The 14,656-nt window shown below is 44.1% G+C and overlaps 1 protein-coding gene across 1 annotated transcript in view; it reads left to right on the plus strand.

The window, feature by feature from the left end:
- pard6gb (par-6 family cell polarity regulator gamma b) overlaps positions 1-14,656 on the plus strand; it is a 31,697-nt gene that overhangs the window by 15,418 nt on the left and 1,623 nt on the right. The window lies entirely within an intron of this gene.

Genomic DNA, 14,656 nt, shown 5'->3' on the forward strand with positions numbered 1-14,656 from the left:
ATATCTGACTGGTTTTTCGGGTCTGTTGTGCAAGGACTCACTATTTCTACATTTTCATAATCTTCTAATCAACAGAACTACATCAACACCGCCAGACAACATGTAGCTTTCTGGCCTAAGCACATTGAGAAGTGCCTGGTAGCTAGCACAACATCAACCCAGCATTGCCTCTGCTAAGAGTTATTTTGGGAGTCCATAATTACAAAGGAGGGACTGACTTTGCTTCTCAACAGCTCACCCACAGCAAACACACTCACCACTGGCAAAGCTGGCTTCAGAGCCGTCCAGCTTACTTTAGGGTAACGATGTCTTGGCTGTTAACTCATACTAACTGCTGGTAGCTAACCGAAGGTATAGTTAATAAACAAGTAAGTTTAGCAGCCCCCTTTCTTTTGTAACTCCACTTTGAAATAAGCAGAGTTTGTTGTGCATACTGCTGCTGATGCACATGGAAGGTGCATATGCCATAAATACTGTAAGCTGCAAACATACAAACACTCCTTGTCCATTTAAACCAATCAGCAGTGCTTGACCTTGTAGCATGTGATGTCATTTATTTTCCCCATTTGACAACCCTGGTCAGAAGTTCAGTCCGCGATGCAGGACTAAATGTGTTTCACACGAGAGCCTGTGAAAACTTGGCTGTATGGACTCTAGTGTCATTGGCCTGTGTGGACACTAGGGTGTCTGTCAAGGTCTTTGATTTGTGTGTGTGTGTGTGTGTGTGTGTGTGTGTGTGTGTGTGTGTGTGTGTGTGGCCATGTATTCCTCACATTGTGGAGACAAAAATCAGTCTTCACAGTGACATTGTTGGGACTCCTTATGGGGACAAAGGAATGCAGGTCTATGCAATGTCCCCAAAATGATGGAAACTGTGCATGTGTGTGTGTGTGTTTCTTGTTTGGTCAGTAGGACCTCGACATCCCTAAATTTGGAGAGATTCAAATCATAGGCCATGTGTGCACAAACTACTTCATGTGTGTAACATTCAATAACTTGATTACATGCAATGCTGCATGTTCACGCTGAATAGGCGATCATGCATTTAGCATGAAAAAGGCATGTTTATGCGTCACATTAAGTAGATGTTGCCGTGTGGTTTCCTTGAAATAGTCTGACCCGGCTTGCTGAGAGGGAGTTGATCTGTTTCTTCGGGGTTGTTTACTCCTCTGGTAGTTTCCCCTGTGGCCAGGCCACACAGACGAAATAAGAAGCCTTGTTTTTTTCTTCCTTTCTTTCCTTTTTTTTAAGAAAGGTGGCTGCGTTTTAGAGTTATCATTATGACTTTTTGTGATGGCAGCTGGCTTTGAAAATGCTTGAATTTAAGCATTGCTTCTTTTTTTCCACAGTGTTTTACTTGCTTGCGTTTGTACTAAATGGCTCGTTCGATTTCTGTGGTCTAATGCATCAGTATCTCGTGTGTGTGCGTGTGTGTGTGCTGGAGGAATTAAAGCAACAGTTACAGCCAGCTAAAAGAGCGAGTATAGCCATATATAGGTCATGAGGCTAAAACAATGGGACAAGCTGTCATGCCCCTCACCAGTCTGGTAGTTGTTCAGCCATAACATGTACTGGAGTGATTTGATTGGCTAAAATGGAGCCAGAAGTATTTGTGATTGGATCTCACAAATCACCAGAGCTGGCAATGAGCTTAACAGTAGCTATTACAAACTTAATTTAACATCAAAGCAAATCACTAAGAGTTTCTACAGTTGCCATTTGTATTGGTCATTTGGTTGTAATGTTTTTCTTTGCCTCTCTCACAGCTGCAGTGTGATTCAGAGTCAGCTCACCGATTGAATACTAAAGGAAATTAAGATGTTTGTACTAAATCTTTAATGCCTTTCTTTAATGCCTTAGGAAAGGAAGGAGGAGCGAAAAACAAACTAAGTTTTAACCCAAAGCCTTGCTCTTCAGTAAAATGTGTCATGTTGTCACTGGCATGTGGGACAATGTACACCATACACATCAATACATAACAAGTAATATGCAGTAATTATACCTTGCTATGCAGTAGGAATAAACAGACGCACCGTGAGAAGATGCTTCCCCTTCTCCCTTCCACCCTCGCCCCCGTCTCCAGACATGTGGGCCACAAGTTGATGCTTGAATCAGGCCAACTCAGCAGTTCAGGATGGGAGAGGAAGGAAAAGAATGGAGGAGGGGAGGAATGAGCCCTGACTCTTATCCTGATATGAATTGTGTCCTAGAGACTCGCTGAAACAATGGGCACTGACAGCTCATGTGGAAATACTCCCACAGACAGTTTTGACATGGTGTGTGCGTGCGTGCAAGACAGAGACAGAGAGAAGAGGGAGTAGGGATTTGGCTGCAGAGACTAGATGAAGTAAACCTCAAATGCAGTCAGTGGGGCAAAGCAGGGGCAGGAAGAACCAAGGATATGTGTCACCACACACAGGAAGTGTTTTGTTATGCTGTGTGGTTGCGTAAGACAGGGTGTTGGTGTTCAGGTGCAGGGGAGGACGGGACTGAGGCCTGTCTGAGCTTGCAAAGGATTTACCCCCTCACACCTGGTGAATCGGGGCCCTCACCTGGAGGCCAGGAAGGGGCTTTTCACTGACCCGTGCTCGTGACTGAATAAAGGTCAATGGGGGTGCTCGCATTGATGGCACACATACCAGTCTCATGCTGAATCCCCTTCAAAGGATTAGGAATGGTGATGTCCAACTGGATCAACAACAGAAGTAGACAAGGAACCCATTTTCAGCCAAAACTGGTGCAAAACAGCAAAATTTAACAATCAGTGTGAAACACAGCTTTTCCTGCAGCTGTCTATTTTTAAAGGGATAATTCCCTTCATCTCCTAGTTGTAGCGAAAGGTAGACAAGACGGACGCATGCTGTGTTTTATTCTGAAGGGCAGTGATTACAGTGCCGTCCCCTTCACCTCCGCTGCACGCAATCCCGCAGGCTACGACTTCAGCCATTTTCAGTGGTGAAACTGGCCATTCCTGCTGTCATAGAAATAGATATATCTCTGTCTGTCCAATCAGCTGATGATAGATGGACTACAATATTAAAAGGCGGTCTGGCGGCCTTTATAGCATGTACTTCTACATATTTCTTATTAAGTCTGCATAAAGTCCACTTGAGGCAGCATGTGGACTGCATGAGTTGTAAGTCTGGACCCACAAAGTCTGCAAAAGAGGTGACGTTGGAGTGGTGACTACAGACAGAGAAAGGTGGCTCCATCAGAGCCAAAATAGCTCGGATCCGAAAAATGCTGCCGATCTGTGATCCGTGGCGCTCTGAACCAGAACTATCATACTGACTTGATGCAAAACAAGGCACATTTAACAGCCAGGGCTTCTCAGCAGACGAAGGTGTGTGCGTGACTGTCTGTTTGTCTGCTTGGATAAGGCCAAAAAATGATCTCATTCCGCTTTTGAAGATAACATTTTCTCTGGCCACCTATGAATCGAGTTGAAACGTAATGGATTATTTTTCTTGCCCACAGTGTGAATGAGATGAATGTCTCCAGAGGCAGCTTCATAACAAAGGATCGCTTTTCCTGTGGGTTGATGTAAGACCTTCTCAGCAAGATGTCCTCTGTGAGACGGGCCGTCTTTCCCTTTCTCAGTCTTTCTGTTTCCCTGAAGCCTGTAGTTTAATAAAAAGTCAAAACCGGCTTGGAGGTAGTGCGACGGATCGTCAATCATTCCACCTGTTTACAGAAGGAAATTTATCAATTTCCAAGTCTGCTTGTGTGTTTACTTGCTGGCCTGTCTCATTTCCTTACCTGTCTGTGTGCACCGGCATTTCTTGGCCTGTCTGCACTATGTGTGTGTGTGAGAGAGCCAGAGAGATCGTAATCCTCCTCGTCTACTTGTTTTCTGTCACCTGCAGCCTATAAAAGATTAGAAAGTGACTTCAGCTCAGGTCAGTGCCAAAGCTTGTGGAGGATAAATGTGGTGGTTCTAAAATAGGACATTAAAGAGGCCTTCCGGACTTCACTGGTGGTTTTGAAGAACTGAACAAACATTGTGCTTCTGCAGGTGTACGTGTTGAAAGAATGTCAGTGTTAAAGAAAATAAATGAATAATTTATGCATGTTGGATTCAGGCTGGTTCTCTGCCGGTCCATTTCAGATCTCCAGTAGTGTGGATGGATGGCAAAAGACACTAACGCATGCAAACCAGAAAGCCCAGAAAGTCCACAGATGTCTCTTTTTTAAGTTTTTTTTTATTCTTATTATTACTGATGTATGACATTGTGACATAGCTGCAGGATTTCGATGTGTCTGTGTCTGTATTTGGCTTCCAAATATTGAAAACACTCTCATATTAGCTAAACATACAGAGCGTGATATGTTCTGGTAAGTCTCAGCGGTTTAGTTCAATTCAGTCTGTTTATACAATATCATAAATGTTTCAGTTCACCCACTCCTCCACAGCGACCACTGCAGTCACTTCACATGTGGGTTTGGTATTTTTAGCCCTCCCATATGTCAGTATGGCTACTTTTATGACAGTTGACTGAACCTTTTTGCCGCTATTTAAAGAGCATGAAAAATTTCAACGTTGAATTCGTTTTCTTTACTGTAAAACTATCTCAACAAGCTATTGCAAATGAACCATATTGCTGCTTTTCCCTCCGCTGAAGTGAGCCCACATGAGCGATATCCACACTGGACTCGTAAACATTGTTCTCTTCATTAAGCAATGTGAAGCTAATCCAATTGAGAGCAAATCTTTTTCAGCCTGGGGCTCATTAAACGTTATTTGATGGTCGAAGTGGCTGAGGGCCTGCCAAGCCTGTGTTTTGGTTTGTGAGCGTGTGAAAGGCATTGATCTTACACGGCAGTCGTTATTATGTTAGTCATAGTATCTCGTTTTCTCGCCGAGGATTGGCTGTGTGAAGAATATCAAAAGAATTATTGGATATCAGGAAACGAGATGGCATGTTTTTCTCATCGTTTACACTCATCCTATTGTCTTATCCTTAAGTCTCTCCTTCTCACCACACACACACACACACACACACACACACACACACACAGGATCACTCCCGTGTACTCTCACACAAACAGAAGGCCAGACAGGTGGCAGGGACACGAGTCCAAGTCTGCTGCTGTGACTGGTGTCATCAGGGCACTGTCTGAATTTATTTCACCTGATCCCTGTAAGTGCCTGTAAAGTTTATTATTCATCATATGGTTGCGGGACTTGAGTGTGTTTCAATGTTTACACTTGAGTCTGAGTCGTCATTGTTCTCCTGTGACATGAAAAACCTGTCCGCCGCTTTATAGCTCAGTATATCTGGAGTGAAAGGTCTAAGATTTCCATTAACTTTGTATTCCACTGCGACGTGTATTTATATCTTGGGCACTTTGGTAGCAGTAAGCAGCGAACGCAGCTCGGGTACCTGTGGGCCAGATGGCAGGGGAGACATCGTGGAGCTTAAATCAACAGCATGTGTTTTCTTGGTCGGAAACATGCATATGATCAGCAGAGAGGCAGCTGGATTAAAACCAGAAGCGGTAGTTGGTTATATTCAAGAGAAGGGAGGGAGGAGGCAGGAAGGTTAGTGACCCCCCCACCCCCAAAAGAAACAGCACATTTTCTTGGGGGGGGGGGGGATTCTTGATGGACCAGAGATTGTTCCTTTTGAGAGGTTGGAGGAATGCAAGACCTGTCTGCTCCATGGCTCTCCTCTACTTCGCCCTTTGATGTTCCTCCCTCCCCTCCTCTGCTGTATCACACACACGCACGCACACACACACACACACAAATACAGGTTAATCTCCTTACGCACACACACGCTGTGCCCCACTCCCTTCTCTTTAAATACCTTTCTCATGCTCTTAACCTCTGCTCCCCTCGTGATTTGGCCCAACATCTGCATCTGTATTGATGAAGTTGCTGGTGGTGGTGGTGTATGCGTGTGTGTGTGTTTGTGTGTGTGCGTGTGTGTGTGTGTACCTGCAGTGAATCTTAAACCTGCAACTCTCTCCCCGCCCCACCCAACCACACAGGCCGAGCCAGAACAGAGCAGACAAGGCAGCTCCATTTAACTTGTCCCAGATGTGCAGCCCGGCCCCTGTGTGCCGCGGTAACTGCTGGAGAAATGAGCGCAGGGAGTGAAGGAATGGGGGGGGCGGGGGGGTGCGTGCAAAGTGCTACCAAGCACATACTGTATGCAGAAGTTTTAGAGCTTTGTCTTGTTATATTGGGAGAAGAACTCTTGTTTTACTTTATTCTTTTGCAGACTCTTTCACCTGAGTCTCACCTGATTCTTGCAGATTTTTCTTTTTAATCCCAGGCTCTCATTTTTCTTCTTTTATCTACGGGAAGCATGAAGTCATACAAATGCACTCTCACAGATGATTACACATCTTTGAAGTCAGCTAAAAAGTTAACATGACAGTCCAGATTCAAGGCCCTCTTTTTACCTTGAATGAGCAGGTTAAGAGTTTACATGAAAGTGATTGAAATTATTCTTGTGTGTATGTGCATGCTAGTGTGTGTGTAGTCTCCTGTATGCAGTGGTGTGAGAGGTGTTCAGATCCTATTATTAAAGTATTATAGTAGAGCTAAATGAGTATTACAAGCAAAATGTATCAAAAGTAAAAGTACAAGTGATGCACAATGGCTTCTTCTAGTGTTTGTTATTTGATTCTTGTTAATGATCCACCAATTTTAAAGTTTCAATGCAAAGATATGCTCCTTATTTTATATAACATCAAGAAATTTAATGTGCAACAATGCATTTTAAATGGCTCATGTGTTTTGTATGTACACCTTTACTTCATAAGGCAACTAATAGCAGCTGTTAATAGCTTTCAGATAAATGCAGTTAAGAGATGTGATGTAAAGCAGCATAAACGGGAAATACTAAAGTAAAGCACAGGGACCTCAGAAATGTACTCTCAAGTACAGCACTTGAGATAAATGTCCTCAGTTACAGGCTTTTCTGTGCACCTAGCTCAACACAGCATGCACAAGATCACAGAAACTTCCAGTAAATTCCTCCCAAAACCTTTGGTGCAGCTGTCGATTTCTAACCACGTAGGTTTATCAAGCTTCTCCAAATTTCCACCCAGACCCTGCCTCAACCACCCCTGCAAGAATGTGAAATATGTTTGCATGTTTAAAAAAAAAAAAAAAAAAAGGAGTTCTTCTTTATTCTGCCTGGATTCTTTTTCCATGTTAGTGTTAGCTGAACGTCTTGGCAGCAGCCAGCCCCTAAACACACAGATAGACTTCCCGACCGTCTCCAACGGGGAAGAGAGGAGACGTCCAAGAATACTGATTGTTTTGGTTCATTCCTTGACATTTCTATGTGTACGTCCCTTTGGAAAGGGCCTCCACGTGCACTTTACATTGACAGATGTGAAAGCTTGACTTGGCAAGTCATGCATCGGAGGAGAAATGCCTGTTTTAGTATTTGCTGCAGCTTATTTACATGGGAGAGGAATGTAGACATTTGCTTTTCAGCTCATTTTTCTGTTTTTTGGATGCGCTTTATGAAACCACTGGAGAGTCATGAAAACCAGCTATTTCTGACCCCACGCTATGAGAAAGCATCTACGAAGCGCTCTGCATTTCATTAAATTGTGTCTTTTCTAATGCAAGCAGGACAGAAAAATGCAAATGTGGCTGAAGGAGGAACACAGACGCTTACTGTACTGCATTGTGCTGATTCTCCTGCGTGGCCGTGCTCTGTCATGTGCTGTTTCATGCCGTTCTACTTTGCGCCATATTCCTGCTGGTTTTGAAAGTGAGGCGCTTCCAGCTGCGTGAGTGTGTGTGTGTGTGTGCGCATGTGTGTGTCTGTCTGTCTGTGGGGCCCAGGAATGAAGCCCACTGCCACAGCATCCAGTGACCTAATGCAAAAGGCAGCAGGGTCTAGCACTATTCACCATTCTCTCTTGTGTGCCTCGTCTCTCCCTCTCTCCAGTGATTATGGTCTCTCCTGTCACTAAGCACTTTGTCACGCTTGGCCGAAAACCGTGATGGGGGCTGGGGGGTTGTTGGGGTGCAGGAATGTCACTTGTGTAGATGGACTGTAGCTGGATACGCTGTAGGACAGAGCAACAGGCCATAGGTCATGGGCTGTAGCTTTAGCATACAGTAGTGAACTGACGAATAAGTGGCTCTCCTGTGACCACTGTTTCTCCAAAATGTCATCTTTTTATGAGCTAAGCAAGTTTTTCGCTTTGTGACAAGGCGTTTTTTCAGGTAACTCAACGTGGTTTGAGATTATTTATTTATCTTAAAGTAGGATAAATAGGAAGCGGCTAGTTTGGCTCCGTCTGTTGGTAACACAATCAGCCTAACAGCATCTCTAAAGCAAAATTAACACACTCTGTCCCGTTAAATCTGTACAAAACCCCATTAATTTGGTGTTTTACAGGGTATTTTTTGCCAGACTGCTGCTTGACTTGACAATACAGTGTTCTTTGGATGTTTTGATGTTCCCGCTGCAGTAGCTTATATTGCTTGTATGAAGCAGACTGAAAGGACTGTGTGTTTGTCGGTTCCTCAGCTGGACTGCGAGTGCCTGGGTCACATCAGTGGGTAAAAATATCATTACCAGGGGGTCACACCCCTGAGGGGCCACCACTGAAGCTGTTAGCAGGGTGTTGATGTTGTCACCTCTACCCAAAGTCTCACATACACGTAATAACACTGATAAAGTTACGTTTTAAAATCAGAAATAATGTCTTGGAAACAATATTGGAGCCTGGCTGATACCATTTGATTAGCGCTTTTTATAAAGATGTGTACGGCATGTTCCTCCAAGCACAAAGATTTCCATTCATACAGACTAACATGTCCGTGTGCAGCGACACACAGACACTGTGCATTCACACACGCTGGCACTGTACACATAAATCACACACAAACACTGACAACTCATGAAGACTGATCATGAATTCTGGCTGTGGTTCCCGCAGCTGGTTGTGTTTTTCCCCTATCCTCATAATGTTCTTTGCTAACACAGGTAAAAGTAGTTAGCATGGCGTGCCAGCTTTCGCAAAGCCCTGTGTGAAATATCACACATGAAGCCGGCCCCAAACACCTTTTCAAACGCTATTAGTCTGAACTGCTCAGTGATTGTGGTGCCGCTCAGGGGAACCAAAGGCATACCAGTTGTGTTTTGGCTGTGCTGTTGCACATTCACTTGTATAAAGCCAGGAGCTAATGTTTGAGCTTATAATAGTCCACCTTTTACACACACACACCATACAAATTCCTTGTTGATGAATTTCCTCCTACCATTTGACTCACATTGCCTCATGTGTAAAATTACTCAAGCATAAGAAGGATTTGAAACTGCTTGTCGATGTAGAGGTGTTTTTGTTTTGCTTCATTTCCATCGTCTCCTCAGTCTCCGCTCACAGTTGTGGCGAGCCGGTAGTGAGTGTCAGAAGACCTGCCAGAAACAAGTGTGCAGAGAGGCCCTAATGGTTGATCATAAAACTCTTTAGATTCCTGTCTTTTATGGGAGATGGTGGAAAAGCAGTAGGACTTTAAAAGGCCTTCTCTTCACAGCTTTGGTTAACTAGAGGTGGGCTTCAATGGAACAAAGACTATTTTTCCTCTTTTTCCTTTGCTTTGTAAGCACACGAACAGCATGAGGCATTCAATAGTGACTGAGAACCAGACACAAACTCGCCAGCTGGTTTCTAATTGGTCTGTTCTTTTTCCTCCCCAGTGCAACAAAACGTTTCGGGATTCATTTCTATGATTGTCAAGTAGTTCTCAGTTTTCATTCAAGTTAGCGCTGAGTGTGGCTGTGGAAAAGATTAGCAGTATGCCAGCGATGGGTCGCATTACTTAAACAGTATCATGGCAAGCCTGAAATAGCCAGTTGCTTCGGTTCAAAGCCGCCCACGCCTGTCTTGAGAAGTTATGCAGGTCTTCAACCTGCTCGCACGTATCTCCAAACACATTTCCCACCGCATTCCTGGAGTCTCCTGCACACACACTCCTCACTCACACACACACACGTGCAGACTCACACACATCAGCAAAGAGCAGGAGTCACCCAGGATCCAGCTCTTCCACCTCTGACCTCTTCCCCCTGACCTTGTGTGGGTTGTGGGTTGGAGCCACGTTAGGTGGTGTTGCTTGGCATCATGGAGAATTTAGATTTACAATGAAAGATGGCAATGTGGACGTTTCTGACCAGCTTTCTTGATCCACCAAGCTGTGTGGGAGCTCTCATATTGCCCCTCCTGATACTCTTTACCACAGATGCTTAATGTTACTTAAGTGAATGAATGTTTTTTCCATCCCCGTCAGCATTTAGCTTCACTGTTAGCTCTATCGCGAGTGGAATTCCCTGACCTTAAATGTTCAGGGTAAATGCAAACAGCTGGTACGTGCATGTATCCTCCGTGTGCTCTTAGATTGTATATCCCCTAAATTGTCATTTTATACTTGCTCACATACTCAAAATGACATTTAAGAGTAAATAACATTGTGGAAGTGTTGAGTAACAGCTAATTGGAACACCAAGCTTTTCTAACAGGCTTTGATCTGAGGTGCTGTTTCGCCTGGAAATGCCTGGCAGTGACCCGACAGTCTTTGATTTACGGGTTCACATTGGCTTACCCATCATGCCTCAGTGTAGCAGGGATTAGGTTTGTCAGGAGTTGTTACGATAACCTTTGTGTGATCGGCTGGAACGTGCTCACTTAGTTTAGCTCTGCGCCTGTGTGTGCGCGTGTGTGTGTGTGTGTGTGTGTGGAGCAGGACTGAGTTCAGACTTAAAAGCTGTGACACCTGATAGTTTATAATTTCTCAGCTTCTTTGAAATCATCAGTGACCTTTTTGAGACCGGACACGTTTAGAAAAGCCCGTTTTTATCCGGAATTTAAAGAGGAGAGTCATTCTCCTGCGTTTTCTTCCACTGTAGTCGCATTTAGTTCAAACTCAGCAGTAAACATGCACACAGTTTCTACTACAGGGTGTGTTCAATGGGGTTTTTTTTCCCTCTCACAGTAGCAGAGAACGTAATGTTTAGCTTTGCAATGGAAAAAGTCTTTTCAGCTTGATGAATGCACTGATCCTGAGTATCATACACCAGGCCTGCAGACAGACGGAGAGAGACAGAGTTTTGCAGTCTGGTTCTATGACTCAGCATCTTAATTTATTTGGCTTCCCCAAATACTATAATCTCAAGATGCTCCAGTGGTTCAACTTACTTGCTTTAGGTTCAGCATGCTTGTGATAGAAGGAATAGTGCAACTAACAACTTGATTACTCTGTTAATGATCTGGTGAAAAATGCTAATCACAAGGTGACGTCTTCACATTGCCGGTTTTGTCCAGTCTAAAACCAAAAGAGATTTCATTTGCTACCTTAAAAGACAAAGCAACTAGGTCTCACATTTGAGAAGCTGGAACCAGATAATGTGTTGCATTTATTGATCGGAAAAGGGCTGAAACAATCAATCAAATCACCAAAATAGTTGCCGATTCAACTCAATTCAGTTAATGGACAACATCATCCAGCTCTAGTGGACTTAAAGGTCCAGTGTTTCAGGTTGTATGTGTCACATTTCTGCTTACCTGAAACATAAAACAAAGGTTAAGGGTAAATTAAGGGTTTGCTGATTATGGACTCACAGTGTACGCACTTCACCTGCGGCTGTTCTCGTCATTGTTCAGTGATCTTCCTCACTTGGATCGCATTCACATTCTTCCAGGAACTATGTGACACTACTGGATGATTGGTAATTATCTAGATGAGTACATGAGACTTTAATTTTTAGTTTGTCAAACAGCCATCAGTATGATTATATCAGACAGTGTGCGTGGCGCTCCGACAGATCAGTTGGCATCAGGACAAAAATTTAAACGCGATGTTCTGGTTCAGGTCGTGTTGGGTCATGTCAGCTGGGCTAGCCTTCTCCGCATGGTGCTTTCAGGTTGTTTTTATAACAAAAGCTGTTGGATATTTAAAATGTAAAACGCATGGGGCTCTGATGAATGGGAATTCAGCCTTGCAGCGGGCGCACAATGCAGGCTGAACAATTGCGTGGCGGATTAACACAAATTCATTGCTTCAGCTTACATCAAATGCATCGGGGTCGCGTTCTGAGAGAAAAGTGCGACCCACACCGCACTCTGGATTGTATCCGCTGGTTTACTCTGGGCTTGTGCTAGTTTTCTGCTCACTATGGTTCACTTTTGAGCTGCTGGTCTTACTTTTAGAAAGAGAAAGGGAAGGGAAGCAATGTGTATGTTTATTTATTGTTATTTTTAGTCTCATTTCTACAGAATAAAGGACGTCAGTGAGTCAGAATTTAGACACAGACGCTTTAAAAAGAAGTGCCTCCAGGGAATTGAGATCAGCGTAATCAGCACAAGGTGCCCCAAACCCCAGATTTAACCCCCGCTTAGCTCAACTTCAGTCCTCCTTCTTCAGCTATCGCCCTAGGCCATATGAAACTCACCCCATGTCTTCGTAGGTTTCTTTAAACAAATTACACAAACATGGGCTTCTTATGGGATTTTGCAGAACAGCTGTGAGGCATTAGAAATGGAAAGCATAATTAAAGTTGTACACACAGGATTTCTGACTGAAAGATCTTCTGTCCCACTAAATACACTGGTGATGTGATGCGGCGTTGGTTTCAGACCGTGGTGAGGGTGTGGAAGGTGGAGGGTGTTACACCATAGACCTGTAATGAGACTCTGCAGCAATTCCCCTCCAACATGGATCCCATCAAGCAGACTTGCACTTGTGGCAGAAATTCCAGCCCTGTAGCAAATGCCTTGTCTGGATTCAATCACATCAGCCCCTGCCACGACATACATAGAAAACTAAGAATACCACACACTTTAAGTTTGATAATACTCATTTTAAAGCAGCTTAAGTAGATAAGAGGCAATTTCTTTATCTGGTCTAACACGCTTTTGGCAGAGCGGTTTGGCTGAGTCTGTGAGTTCTTGACAGCATTGTTTCATGCTGAGCCAAGAGACGTCAATCCACTGCTTCACTCATTTATCATTTTTATTTTTCCCCAATTTAGTCACCACCACTTCCCCATGTGTGCTGAGGCTGGCGTCACTGCTGACACCCTCAAAAGCTGCTTCCTCTCTCCTGACAGCGAGGGCTCGCACCAAATTTCACACCGCTAGCCCCCAGAGCCTTCGTTTCTGAAGCTGGAGTAAAACATGCTGCTTAGTCAACATTCTGCTCCGGAGGAGCAGGAGGAGGTGGTGGAAGAAGAAAACATATATTAATGATGAGTCAGCATTGCACAGGGAGACGTATGGCAGACGTCCACGCTGCTCTGAGGCTGGTGGGACAACCGGCCAGCTGGCTCTGCTCAGAGACTCCGTATTTGTTTCAGCACTCCCTCCTTCTGCAGGGCACTTTGAAGACGGGGCCAAAAATTACAGTGTGCTCACAATAATTTCAGAAAGCAGGTGTCCCAAACAGTAGGGCGAAGATGACGCATTGCCGTTGCCATGGCAGTGCAGGAGCTGATGCTCCCGCCTGGGGACCCTCGCTTCTTATCACATCAAGCTTTGCTGTGTCCAGGTTTCCTGTCTTCCTGAGGAGGGAAGATTAGAGAGCTATCAAGTTATTATTGTTTTCATCATGCAGCACACTCTGCTCTTTCTCACTGTCCCACACTGTGTCAGGACCGCCTCTCAACAGGCACATTCAGGCATTCTTTCTCAAGTTTGAGTTCCCAGAGTATATTAATTGTCAGTCCTCCCGCCTTTGTTTTATTTTATCTGAGCCAGTGCGTGAGCATGTTTGGCAGCGCCTGTGTTGTTCTGAAGAAGCCACTCTTCATTGCGAGGGTGATCTAGTCCTCCTATGAAGGTTTTCATTGTTTTATTGATTGCTCTAAATCTCTGGCTGGAAACATCATGCTTCAAGTGAGATTACCAAACTCCTCTTCCCTCACAGCTCATTCTTTCCACATTGGATTATATCCTTTGTGGTCTCTTACAAGTTCAGCTAGTGGAGTTCCATGTTTTCGCACTGAGGATGTAGTGCATGTATGTGTACCGTGTGTCTGGGTGCAGAAATGCACACTGGGAATATCTACAGCTGCTGTCTGGTAGCAGAAGGGTGGTTCACCTCTGTCAGCACAAGCAGGAATGCTGTGCTCACTCAGCGTTTTATACGAACATGCACACAGAGAGAGTCTCAGTACGAGCAGTATGTGAATCCACATGACATGCTAAGATGTCATATTTATGTTGGAAACGTTGGCTTCATGCTAAACTCAGTTGTAGAGTGAACCAGCAAGCACTCAGGCCTTCCTTATGGCTTTAGTAATAAGCACTGTGTTATGTCACATATGGAGTAAAATCTGTATAAATGATTAGCAGCTTGTTCACAGGAAAAGTATTTTCAGGCACATCTGTGCATAGTTTGAACAAAGGTTTTTGAGTTTGTAAGGCAGGTGGTTTGATTTAAAGGCAAAGACTGTAGACTGTTCATGTACAGGTTTTGTAGTTTCCAGAATGGAAACTTTTTCTTTTGTCAGTTTGTTTTAAGTCCTCCTCCCTCAATCTTTAGGTGCTTTAGATTTTTGTTTTTCGCCTGTTGCCTTTAACATTTGGGGTGCACATGGAAGAAGGAATGTTTTCAGCCTGTGTGAAGAATGATGAAACATGAGTACAAAACATGTAATTTCTAACACTTTCTGTTTTTCTG

This window comes from Chaetodon auriga, chromosome 17, assembly GCF_051107435.1.
Source record: "Chaetodon auriga isolate fChaAug3 chromosome 17, fChaAug3.hap1, whole genome shotgun sequence".
Taxonomy (NCBI): domain Eukaryota; kingdom Metazoa; phylum Chordata; class Actinopteri; order Chaetodontiformes; family Chaetodontidae; genus Chaetodon; species Chaetodon auriga.